General features: G+C 42.0%; 2 protein-coding genes across 2 annotated transcripts in view; both read right to left on the reverse strand.

The window, feature by feature from the left end:
- The window catches only part of LOC125862319 (cytochrome c1-2, heme protein, mitochondrial-like), a 924,866-nt gene that overhangs the window by 781,247 nt on the left and 130,525 nt on the right, over positions 1 to 13,094 (reverse strand). The window lies entirely within an intron of this gene.
- LOC125862338 (uncharacterized) overlaps positions 1 to 13,094 on the reverse strand; it is a 533,211-nt gene that overhangs the window by 437,725 nt on the left and 82,392 nt on the right. The window lies entirely within an intron of this gene.

Raw genomic sequence — 13,094 nt, forward strand, 5'->3', positions numbered from 1 at the left:
TATATTATTTAAAACTCGCAGAAGTAGCAAATCTATTTAAAATAACTTGCAAACTATATTATATTTATTTATTTATTGAAATTTTATNTATATATATTTGTTTATATATTTTTTTTTGAAATTTTATAAAACTAATTATTTTAAATTGTTGAAAATTGAAGAAGCTCGAAAATAATCGTTATCGGGGAAGGTCAAAATTAGGTGTCAACAACTGTCCCTCATTTTACTTGGATTGATGCAAGAAATTCGAGGAAAATGAAGTTGACAAATCAATTTTGACCGACCACACCTTCATCTTTTATGAAAAGGGGATTTGGTACGGACCTTTAGAAATTATGGCCGAACCCCTGGTAATGGGTTTCCTACATATCTCAGGCTATATGAGAATTCAGGCTACTTGTAGTTCGATACGCTTGATTTTACGCACTATTTTGAAAGAATTCAAAAATCTTCTTGATACCGAATTATGGAAGGACCGGAATGCTCGAGAATAAGATTTAAGAGCGAATGTTGGATTACAACCAAATTTTCAACATTGAGCCCGCCTACATATCTATCGACCTAGGGAGTCAGGCTGCTTGTAGTTCGACTCTATCGGTTGAAAAGGAAATCTATTATGCTAGATCACCTTTGGTTTTAGAAAAGCGACAAAGTAAGTCGAGTATGAAAAGGAGGCTTGCAACCTCTTAACCATGAATGTGGTGCACTTCACACCCATAATTAAGAACTTACACGGACATAATTTCCAAAGCTCTTGGTGCATTGTCACTCAGATTGAAAAGTTGCTTCCGGTAGAGAACAAAAATTTTCGGATGCGAAACTGAAACCGACAAACCTAAGAAACACCCACATGCCTTCTGATAGGGGTGTGGTTTGATTGTGGTGGAAGTCGATCCTCTGCTCGCGTCCTAAGAGTTTGACACTCCTCTTTGGACTATGTCCCAGTTCGCTGCTAAGAAAAAGTTCCACGTTGTGTTGCATCCTTGTTTGATGTCGTCCGCACCTGTGGTTTGTTTTGAGAATTCATTCTCTTGGATGCTCTCGACAAAGACTGAGATAAACTCATTAGCATAAAAAATGCAATTCAAATGGGAGACAGTGTCTTTTACCGTGTTGACACTTAATTGTTCTCTTTGAATATTTGACGTCAACTCTATCGGGTTTGACGTGAAACAAATAAAGTTTGTGTCTCATATTTGCAATATGATCTTCAATGTACTCTTCCTTTGATGTCAAAGTAATAAAATAAGTTGACGTAAATATGTTAACAATTCTCTTGACGTCGTTGTTGATAATTCTCTTGATGTCATTTTGTAAAGAAAAAATGATGCAGTCGATGTTGATCTTCTTGTGATGGGTAAATTTTTCTCTTGCAATGCATAACTTCTTTTTCGCGATGCATGAATCCTTCTCTTGCTATGCATGAATCTCTTTCCCGCGATGCATGGCATTTTCTCTTGCTATGCATGGTTGCTTCTTCTTGCTATGCATAAATCTCTTTCCCGCGATGCATGACTTCTTTATCTTGCAATGCATGACTTTTCCCGCGATGCATGAATCCTTTTCTTGCTATGCATGGTTCTCTTTCCCGCGATGCATGAATCCTTCACTTGTTATGCACGAATCTCTTTCCCGCGATGCATGAATTTTCTCTTGCTATGCATGGATTTCCTCTTGTTATGCATGGTTTCTTCTTCCCGCGATGCATGACTTCTTTCTCTTGCAATGCATGATTTTTCTCTTTTCTTCTCTTGTAATACATCAATCTCTTTTCTTACTATGCATGACTTCTCCTCTTGCAATGCATGACTTCTCTACGATGCATGATTTCTTTTGATGATGCCTCCCTGATACCAAATGAAGATAATGTTTCACCGAGCAACATATGTGATCTTCTGGGAATCTTCTGGAATGGCGGTATCGTCACAATCGACAATATAAATAAAAATGACCCTCGGAGTAGTGGTGTCATCTCATTTGACAATACGATATAAATGACTCTCCGGATAGTGATATCGTCTCAATCGATAATATAAATAAAAATGACCCTCGGAGTAAGGGTATCATCTCATTTGACAATACGATATAAATGACTCTCCGGGTAGTGATATCGTCTCAATCGACAATATAAATAAAAATGACCCTCGGAGTAGTGGTATCATCTCATTTGACAATACGATATAAATGACTCTCCGAGTAGTGATATCGTCTCAATTGACAATATAAATAAAAATGACCCTCGGAGTAGTGGTATCATCTCATTTGACAATACGATATAAATGACTCTCCGGGTAGTGGTATCGTCTCATTCGACAATACAAAATAAATAACCTTCAGGGTAAGAATATTATCATATCTGATAGTATAATGCAGATAAATATCTTCCAGGTATCTTTAGTTGCTGGAAAATAATAATATTTCTCTCTTCAAGGTTTTCATTTGTCCCATCTCCGAACATAATTGCATGTTCATTATGAACCTTGTCTTGCTGAAAATTTGAATAAATTAATGCTACTCATATTCCCAATTCTTGATATAAGAAGCACGAAATATTTCCTGCATCCACAGAAAAGTTGTCAATTTGGGGAGCTCTTCGCCCTTTTGACTTCTCCATATTCATTGAATGGAAGAATATGCCGATCTTGAGGCAAACCTATAGACCTGCATCCACAGAAAAATTGTTAGTTTTTTACAAAATGAACTAATCTGTGTTGATCTCTTCGATTGTCTGCTCCTTGTCTTGCTATCTCCGGTTGATTTCTCCGATCTCCCGCTTCTTGATAGATAAAACAAAACATTTTTATGTAAAAATAATTGAAACATGTAGGAAAAGTTTTAAGAAAACATAGATTTTCAAAAAGTAGCATTTGGAAAATGTCACTGCCAAATGTCATGTCACGCCAAGCTTAGTGGGCGCCATTTGGAGTTGGTGTTTTGAGATCTGTCTGATTACTTGTTGGGAAGTATTCAAAGTTGTTTTAAACTTTCGATGAACATTGTTGAAATTTTGAGGCCATCCTCAAAATTTCTGTCCCAGTTAACTATCTTGGCTTATCTTTAACCATCGGTGAGCAAATCACGGAATTTTTGAGATATTCTCAAAAATATGTCCCAGTTGCAAATCTCAAAGCAACTTCAGTCTCAACTTTGTTGGAGAGATCTTCCTCTTGAGAATTTTTGAGTCTCACTCAAAAATTATGTCCCAGTTTCTATTGTAAAGAGAAATAGAAATCTTTATGGGAAATATGACCGAGCCCTTGTGGCGCCTACGTATCCCGTTGAGGCAGGAATCAGGTCAAACGTAGTTCCTCCAATGATTAACAAAACAGAAAAAAATTACAAAGAAAAAAAAAAACCCCGACCGAGACCGACATAGGCCGCCTACGTATCTCATTCTTGACAATTCAGGTCGAACGTAGTTCAAATACAAGAAATATTAAAAGGGGATAAAGGGGTGACCGAAGCCGACATAGGCCGCCTACGTATCTCATTCTTGAGAATTCAGGTCAAACGTAGTTCATTATATAGGGATAAATTCTAAATAATGCGATTACAAGCAAGTAGAACAATTACAAAGAAATGGCAGAAAATACAAATTGAAACTTCACGCATAGTATCTCTTGACAGCATCTGAATTGATTGGTTTCGGCCATTCGGTGCCATCCATCTCCGACAGGATCAAGGCACCTCCAGATAACACTTTGCGAACCATGTAGGGTCCTTGCCAATTTGGTGCAAATTTCCCTTTATATTCATCCTGATGAGGGAAAATGCGTTTAAGGACCAGCTGACCAACCTCAAATATTATGGCTCTTACTTTCTTGTGAAAGGCACGAATCATTCTCTGTCGATACAATTGTCCATGACAAACAGCAACCATTCTCTTCTCATCAATCAGTGTTAACTGATCAATCCGCTTGCGGACCCATTCAGCATCGTTCAATTCAGCTTCTTGGATGATTCTCAATGAAGGTATTTCGACTTCGGCAGGTATAACTGCTTCTGTTCCATATACTAGCAAATATGGAGTGCCTCCAACTGATGTTCTGACAGTTGTTCGGTAACCCAACAAAGCATATGGCAACATCTCGTGCCAACCTCTGCGATTATCAATCATTTTCCTCAAAATCTTCTTTATGTTCTTGTTGGCAGCTTCTACGGCTCCATTCATTTGAGGACGATAGGCGGTTGAGTTTCGGTGAGTAATCTTGAATTGTTCACATATTTCTCTCACCAAATAACTGTTGAGATTCGCTACATTATCAGTAATGATGGATTCTGGCACTCCAAACCTACATATTAAATTGTTGCAAACAAAATCAGCTACAACCTTCTTGGTCACCGATTTATACGAAGTTGCTTCCACCCACTTGGTGAAGTAGTCAATGGCAACCAAAATGAATCTATGTCCGTTAGAGGCGGCTGGCTCTATTGGACCAATGACATCCATGCCCCAAGCTACAAAAGGCCAAGGTGAACTCATGACATTGAGTTCATGAGGTGGGACTCGAATCAAATCACCATGCACTTGACATTTATGACATTTCTGCACAAACTTGCAACAATCATGTTCCATAGTCATCCAAAAATAGCCGGCTCGAAGGATCTTCCTTGCCAAAGTGAGCCCATTCATGTGAGTACCACAAACTCCGGCATGTATTTGTTCTAGAAGCTTTGCCGCTTCACTAGCATCAACACATCTAAGAAGTCCTAAATCTGGAGTTCTCCTATAAAGGATTTCCCCACTTGCAAAGAAATTGAGGGCCATGCGGCGTATCGACTTCTTTTGGTTGAACGTTGCATTCTCAGGATAAGTCTCGTCCTCTAAATACTTCTTGATATCAAAATACCAAGGCAAACCATCTGGTTCCGCTTCAACATGCGAACAATGGACAGACTGCTCTTTTACCTCTATATCCACTGGATCGATATAACTTGTATCTAGATGTTTAATCATTGAGGCGATGGTGGCAAGCGCATCGGCTAACTCGTTTTGTGTTCTGGGAGTGTGTCTGAACTCAATTTTACGGAATCTTTTGCACAACTTCTGTATATACTGCGCGTATGGTGTGATCTTTGGGTTCTTCACGGCCCATTCTTCTTGAACCTGATGAATTAATAAATCTGAATCTCCAATAACCAATAGCTCATGAACATTCATGTCGATAGCCATCTTCAAACCAAGGATACAAGCTTCATACTCAACCATATTGTTCGTGCAATTAAATTGGAGTTTAGCCGCCATACGGTAGTGCTGACCGGTTTCTGATACTAAGACCGCTCCGATTCCTTTCCCTTGATGATTTGCCGCTCCATCAAAGAATACTCTCCATCCGGGGTACGCTTCAGAAATATCTTCACCCACGAATGAAACTTCTTCGTCAGGAAAATAAGTCTTAAGCGGTTCATACTCCTCATCAACTGGATTCTCTGCAAGATGATCGGCTAAGGTCTGTGCCTTTATCGCCTTCTGAGTCACGTACACAATGTCAAATTCACTCAAAAGCATTTGCCATTTAGCCAACTTCCCGGTCGACATTGCTTTCTGGAAAATATACTTCAACGGGTCCATCCTGGAAATAAGGTATGTGGTATAAGAAGACAAGTAATGTCTTAATTTCTGAGCAATCCAGGTCAAAGCACAACATGTTCTCTCCAAAAGAGTGTAACGAGCCTCATATGGAGTGAACTTTTTGCTCAAATAATAAATGGCTCGCTCTTTCTTCCTAGTTTCGTCATGTTGACCAAGCACGCATCCCAATGCATTATCTGAGACAGACAAATATAACAATAATGGACTCCCTTCTCGCGGAGGGACCAACACCGGTGGATTGGACAAATAGTTCTTGATAGCATCAAAAGCCGTTTGACATTCTCCGGTCCACTTGGTCGAGGCATCTTTTTTCAATAACTTAAAGATAGGCTCACACACCACAGTTGATTGAGCTATGAACCGACTGATGTAGTTCAACCTTCCCAAAAAACTCATCACCTCTTTCTTGGTCTTTGGAGGAGGTAATTCTTGGATCGCTTTGATCTTGGAAGGGTCAAGCTCAATGCCCCTCCTGCTGACTATAAATCCCAACAACTTGCCAGCTGGCACTCCAAAAGCACATTTGGCGGGATTTAATTTCAAATTGTATCGGCGTAAACGATCAAAAAATTTTCTCAAGTGAGTCAAGTGATCTGGACTCTCACGGGACTTGATTATGACATCATCTACATACACCTCGATCTCCTTGTGAATCATATCATGAAAAATGGTTGTCATGGCCCTCATATAAGTAGCACCGGCATTCTTGAGGCCAAAAGGCATCACCCGATAATGATATACGCCCCAAGGCGTGATGAAAGCTGTCTTTTCTGCATCTTTTTCGTCCATCAGAATCTGGTGGTAACCCGCATAACAATCCACAAATGACTGCATCTCATGCCTAGCACAGTTATCAATGAGAATGTGAATATTTGGTAATGGAAAATTATCTTTCGGGCTAGCTTTGTTGAGATCTTTGTAGTCAACACAAATTCTTATTTTTCCGTCTTTTTTGGCAACCGGAACAACATTAGCTAACCAAGTCGGATACTGCGTCACTTCCACTACTTGGGACTCGATCTGCTTTGTAATCTCCTCTTTGATCTTCAAACTTAACTCAGGCTTGAACTTTTGAGTCTTTTGTTTTACTGGACTGAAATCTGGATTGATCGGCAACTTATGGGACACCATATTTGTGCTCAGCCCTGGCATGTCTTTATAAGACCAGGCAAATACATCGATGTACTCCTTAAGCAAGTGAACCAGGTCTCTTCTTTGAGCTTCCGTTAGATGGACACTGATTCTTACTTCTTTAACACATTCCTCATCTCCGAGATTCACAGTTTCGGTTTCTTCCAAATTTGGCTTATGTTGATTTTCAAATTGTCGAAACTCTTCAGCAACATGTTCGGGAACCTTATTTTCTTCTTCATATTCTTCACACTCATCATCACCTGCCTCATTTTGTTCACTCGGTTCATGACATGACATGACATTGGCAGGTTTTAAATTAATATTACTGAAATCATAAACAAACAAAGTTAGGAAAGTAAAATATAAACAGATAAGTAAACAAACAAATTTGATAAAAGAGGCTTTTCATTTAAATTGAAACACAGGCACAAACTTTGGCCATGGCCGAGGGCCATTTGCCTTTTGAAACATCACAATGGAATTTAAAAACTTTAAACAAATAAAACTGCATAAAGGGTGGGTCTCGGGCCTCTTCCAGACTACCACCGATTTTAAAACAAACAAAGACACATGTCTTTTCTACCCAGATGAGCGAGAAATCAGGAGTGGTGTGGAGGTCCAGTTTTGCAATTGCTCCTCAGGTTCTGCATCACGGATGCCTGATGTCCCAGCTTCTTCTTCGATGACTGCGTCAATCTCCTCAAAAAGGCCCAAGATTCCTTCCTCGAGGCCATCATCATTGACATATCCTCGCACCGGGAATGACTGGTAAAGATGAGGAATTGGCCTGGCCAATGCTTGATCAACATTCTTGTTATTCGTCTCTGTTTCGTCATCTGTGGGGACATATCCCAAACCAAACTTTGCTCCTTTGGTTGGAATTTGGACAGGCTCGATGATTCCTTGAAAGTGCTTCCCCAATCCGAAACCTGGTTCAAAACCATTCTGGAGCATGACAGTAGCAATCATTTTGTACACATCAGGCATAGCAGGCTGCGGAGCCAAGTCATCACCGGTGGCGTTTACCAGCTCCACCGTGTAGAAATCACAACCTCGAGAGATATCATCAACGACCGGTGCATACCCGTTAGAATGACTGCCTTCACAATAAATGACCAATTCTTTGTCCTTCCAAACAAACTTCATTAGTTGGTGAAGGGTAGAAGACACAACCCCAGCCATATGAATAAACGGTCTTCCTAGAAGCAAGTTGTAACTGGTGTTGATATCCAACACCTGGAACTCCACATTAAAATCCGCAGGACCCACCTGAATATCCAAGTTTACTGCACCCAATGTGTCTCTTCGCACTCCATCAAAGGCCCTCACATTGACTTGGTTCTGGTGAAGCTTTCCCAAGTCGAATTGTAGCTGCCTCAAAGTCGAAAGTGGGCAAATATTAAGACCGGATCCATCATCGACCAAGACACGATTAATTATCTTATCTCGACACATACAGGTGACATGCAGAGCTTTGTTGTGCATCTTTCCCTCAAAGGGTAGCTCTTCGTCACAGAAACTGATTCGATGTCCTCGGATGACCTGGTTTATCATGGCTGCTAAATTATCACTGTTAGTACCCACAGGCACATAAGTATCATCCAAAGCCCTCATCAGAGCCTGCCTATGTAACTGCGAACTCATCAACAAAGCCCATACAGAAATCTGAGCTGGCGTCTTCTCCAAGTGCTTCACAATCGAATAATCTTTCAGCTGCATTTTTCTCCAGAACTCCTCGGCCTCGGCTTCACTGATCGGCCTTTTAGTCTGATCCTTTTTCTGCCCTCCTTACGCCAATTCTTCCGGTGTATAGCACCTGCCTGATCTGGTCATGCCTTGAGTAACAGCCGTTTCAATAACAAATTTTGGTCGGGTAAGAGTTTCTCGTGGCACCAAGGCAACAGCCTTCTCGGGTGTCAGAATCACAAACTCTTTCTTTTCCCTGATGCTCAACGAAGCTACAGCCTTTTCTAGTTCATCAGAAGCAATCGGAACTATTGACTTTGTCACGCACCAATCGTCATCTGTCTCTATCATATTGATAGTGGCGCCTCCATGATTTGGCAAAGGATTACTATTTACATTGGGCGCAACTGTCTGAAGAGAGACCACATTCTGGTCAATCAGGTCTTGGATCTTATGCTTCAGATTGATACAGTCTTCGGTGTCATGTCCGACATTGTTGGAGTGATACGCGCACCTCTGATCAGGTCTGTAAAACTTTGAGCTAGTGTCAACCGGCTTGGGCCCCACTGGATGAATATATCCTGCTGCAGTTAATCGCTCGAACAACTTTGTTCGGCTTTCAATAAGCGGAGTGAAAATTCTAGCAGGTTTCCTCTCAAATCTAGGACGGGAGGGATCGTAATTGCCTTGTTGAGGGGGAGGCATTTGGCGATAATTTTGAGCATTCGGGCGGGGGCTTGATATCTGGGATATGAGTTGGTTTGGTAGTTTGGTTGTGGAGCTTGGTAGTTCGAGGGGGTATTTTGGTAAAGTGGAGCTGGGGTTTGGTACATTAGGGGAGGCATTTGGTAATTCGTCTGAATGTTGGCACAGTTGGGGGCGGCATTTCGGTAGTGATGAGATGGAGTCTGGTAAGCTGGAGGGGGAGTTTGGTAGATAGTAGGGGGAGTTTGGTAATTAGGATGGGGTGTATTTTGATAGTTGGGAAGAGGGGTGTTTTTGTAACTGGTGGGAGGGGTATTTTGGTAATCAGCCTGTGCATAACAAGCCGGGTACAAACTCTGTGAAGGTCGAGAATGACCTTGGTATGATGATGATTTCCTTGGGGTCTTCTTCCCCTCATAAGAGATAGAGGACACGTCCTCTCTTTTCTTCTTCAACAAGCCCGAAGATCCGGGCGAGGCAGCTACACGGGCAATCTTCCCGGTTCTCAATCCATCTTCGATAGTCTCACCTACCTTGACTATCTCAGCAAATTTTGCTCCAATGAGCAACATGATTCTGTCATAATATTCGGGCTCCTGCACCCGCACAAACACTTCAATAATTTCCTTTTCTGACATGGGAGGTCTAACTCTAGCCGCCTCCTTTCGCCATCTATATGCGAATTCTCGATAACTTTCAGTCGACTTCTGCTTCATCTTCTCCAATGAGTAACGGTCAGGAACGATCTCTACATTGTAGGCGAATCGTTCGACGAAATCCTTAGCCAAAGCGTTCCAGCTAGACCACTGTTTCGTCTCATGAGACGTAAACCATTCTAGAGCCTCTCCGTTCAAACTTCGGCTAAAAAGCCGCATTAACAAAGCTTCATCTCTCCCAACTCCCACGAGTTGGTCACAGTAGGCCCTCAAATGTGCTAAGGGGTTCCCCGTTCCTCCAAAGATGTCGAATTTTGGCACCTTGAACCCTTCTGGGAGGTCCAAATTCGGGTGAATGCACAGGTCTTCATAGCTCAATCCGGCGACCTCAGGAATGCAGTTCAGCTCCTTCATGGCTTTTCTAATTTCCTCCTTCATATCTATCTTGACGGTCTCTTCCTTTGACCTCCACTCTCTCTCCCTCTCCTCATAGTGGTCGAGCTCCGAACCATGGGCGTCATGCTCGTTGGGGACGGGGATTTGGAAGGTGGCTTTTTGTGGTAGTGGTGGAGCAATGGAGGGACTTTGGGCATTTTGAGTGGCTTGGTAATTTTGAGGGAAAGTCTGGGGGTTGGTATGTTGATTTTGGTAATGGAGGGAAATGTGTGAGCGGTTAACATTTTGGCTTTGAGGGGGTAGGCCAGTTTGGTGGTTTGCTTTGGGGAAAGGGAGTGGTGCTTGGGGGTTGGTATCTTGAGGATGGGGTGGTGTTTGGTAAGAGGCTGAGGCGTAATGGGGGTTTTGGGCGGTAAGGTCAATGATAGAGGGATTGCGAGCAAGACTTGAAGGCGGGTTCTGAGCTTGTTCCACGTTAGGAGGGGGAATTTGAACTGGAGGTCTTCCGTCTGGTTGAGTGTTGACAGCATAAATCGGAGGAGGCAAATCATGTCTTCTTTGCATCTCAACCCTCATCTCAGCAATTTGTTGCATCAACTGTAGGATCAGTTCATTCTGATCTGCAAGGGCTGGCTGAGCCACCACGACATCAGTAAGGCTAGTTTCTTCGTTGTTATCACCCATTGTTGTTTTTCCCTTTCGTGAACTTTGACTGGGAAAGGAATCTGTAGGCCCTTTGATCTGGTAAAATAAGGGTGTTCAGCCAGCGTATCAACACAGATCAGTTCTAACTACCTGTAGAGAAGAACAACTCAAAGGCAAATCTGTCAGTATTAGTCGTAGATAAATAATGCAAGATATCACATAGAAAGCAGATAAACACATAAAAGTTGCTTTGTCTGAGGACACGTTAACCCACGAGTAATGGGGACTGATTTTTTGAACAAGCAGAAATTTGCTCGTTTTATTTTGGGGCTAGTGACTCAGAAAGGTTAAATTGTGTTGAGCTAAGGTCTTCTTGCTGCATCTTCTGTCATCTGTTGATCTGAACTCAATGTTTCCTTGTAGAATGAAAGAGAGGGAAAAGAAAATTTGAAAAAGATAGGGGCCGGGCCTTGAAAGGCTGCCTACGTATCTCCAAAGGAGAATTCAGGCCCTACGTAGTTCGAATACGAAGGGAATTTTCATTTTCATTCACTCATTTCTGGTGATTACAAGGAAAATGAAAAACAGATAATAAAGCTCCGAAGAGATAGATGGTGCCTTCACCGAAGCTTCTTTCTCTGACTGCTGTATTAGCCACGAGGGGTAAACTCATATGTTTCGGGGGCGGTTTTCTCATTCTCTTCTTTCCACCGTCCCTTGACAGGAGGTCTATAGACAATTTCCTCCTCAAGTTCCTCTTCAACAGATTCAGGTCCAGTGCCTCCAGGACCACTGTTGGTGGCCTCTTGGTTGAAGAAAGGGTATTTTCCATGTAGTTTTTGAAGGCTCATGGTTATATCATTGTTGAAGGCAGCATGTTCCTTCCGCATAGCAACTGTCTCCTCATTCATGACAGCATATCTTGACATCTTAGCCGCTAACTCTGCGTCCAATGCTGCACTTTTGGCTTGCGCAGCTGCGGTGGCTAATTCTACTTCTATTCTTCTTTCTCCCATCTCTCGAATCTCTTGCCTGAGCCGCTGCAACTCCATCCTCAAATCCTCCTCGGTTAGCTCTATGTCAATACCCTTGCCTTTTTCCATCTTAGCGGCAATTTCACCTTTCCTGAGATGATAGAGTAATATTTTAGGATTTGGGTGGTAGGATTTTATTTCTGGCTGAGAAACTCAAGACTCATGGAATTTTGGTCGGACATTTTGATAGTGACTTGTATTTGGTGTTGTAGAGATTTTTTTTGGAAATTTTTTGAAAAGGAGTGGGCTAAAATATCATCATTCAAAGCAACAATATCACATAAACAGTTAAAGCACACAAGCATATATCGCGCGTCCTAAACAAGTAGGGGACCCTTTTGTGCCAAGGGTAGGCCTAGCGTATTTGAAAGATGTATGTGTAGAATTGAACCATTTTGTTACCCCAAAGCAAATTTCGTATATAAAATGATGTTCAAGAAGCGAAATAAGCAAGGGAAGTAGGGAATAAACGAAAATCACAAAGGAAAGGCCCACACAGGGGTCGTTTGAAAAGAGTACCAAAATACGAGAAAGGCAAGCCCACGCAGGGGCAAATAACAATAAGTACATATAGAAAAACCCACGCAGGGGCGAAATCCGCTAAGATGTTCCCGATGGCCCCGCCTCTGATCTGCTCCTCTTGTTCTGCGCCATGAGATGTTGAAGCCTATATTGAATCATTAGCAAGTATCCTTCGCTCCGGCGACCTTTCTCTTCCCAGTCTTCGAGGCACATTTCGCTTTTCTTATCTCCAATCCATAAGTTAAGCTCTCCCAAATCGCTTCTCAAGCTTTCTAGTTCTTGAGTTACGCTCTCGAGGGTGTACTTATCCTCTTCTTGCTTTCGAAGAAATTCCTCGTGCATTTCCTGGGCTTCTCTTCTTACCTCTCTCAGTTCTATCAAAGCTTTGGACTCTTTGTCCTCTACACTGCGGTAAATGTTCGGAACTGAGAAGGAGATACCCTGTATATTATGCTTCAACCAAGCTTTGTAAGTTTCATCATACCCCGCATTAAATCGATCTATGGCAATAGTGTCCTTGTTCATTCGCACTGTTTTTTTCCATTCTCTCAGCATCTCTGAAGCCTCAGGCACTCTATCATCCCCGATGTCGAACACATAGATACGGTAGTATGCTTCTGGAGGTGTAGTTTGTCTTCTTCCAAACTGTCTTAAGACCCGAATAGGTGCATATGGGCGAATACCTCGAATACCTAGCAGAGGAAGCACAAGTTGTCTGTCGCC

The sequence above is a fragment of the Solanum stenotomum genome, chromosome 4 (assembly GCF_019186545.1).
Source record: "Solanum stenotomum isolate F172 chromosome 4, ASM1918654v1, whole genome shotgun sequence".
NCBI classification, from domain to species: Eukaryota; Viridiplantae; Streptophyta; class Magnoliopsida; order Solanales; family Solanaceae; genus Solanum; species Solanum stenotomum.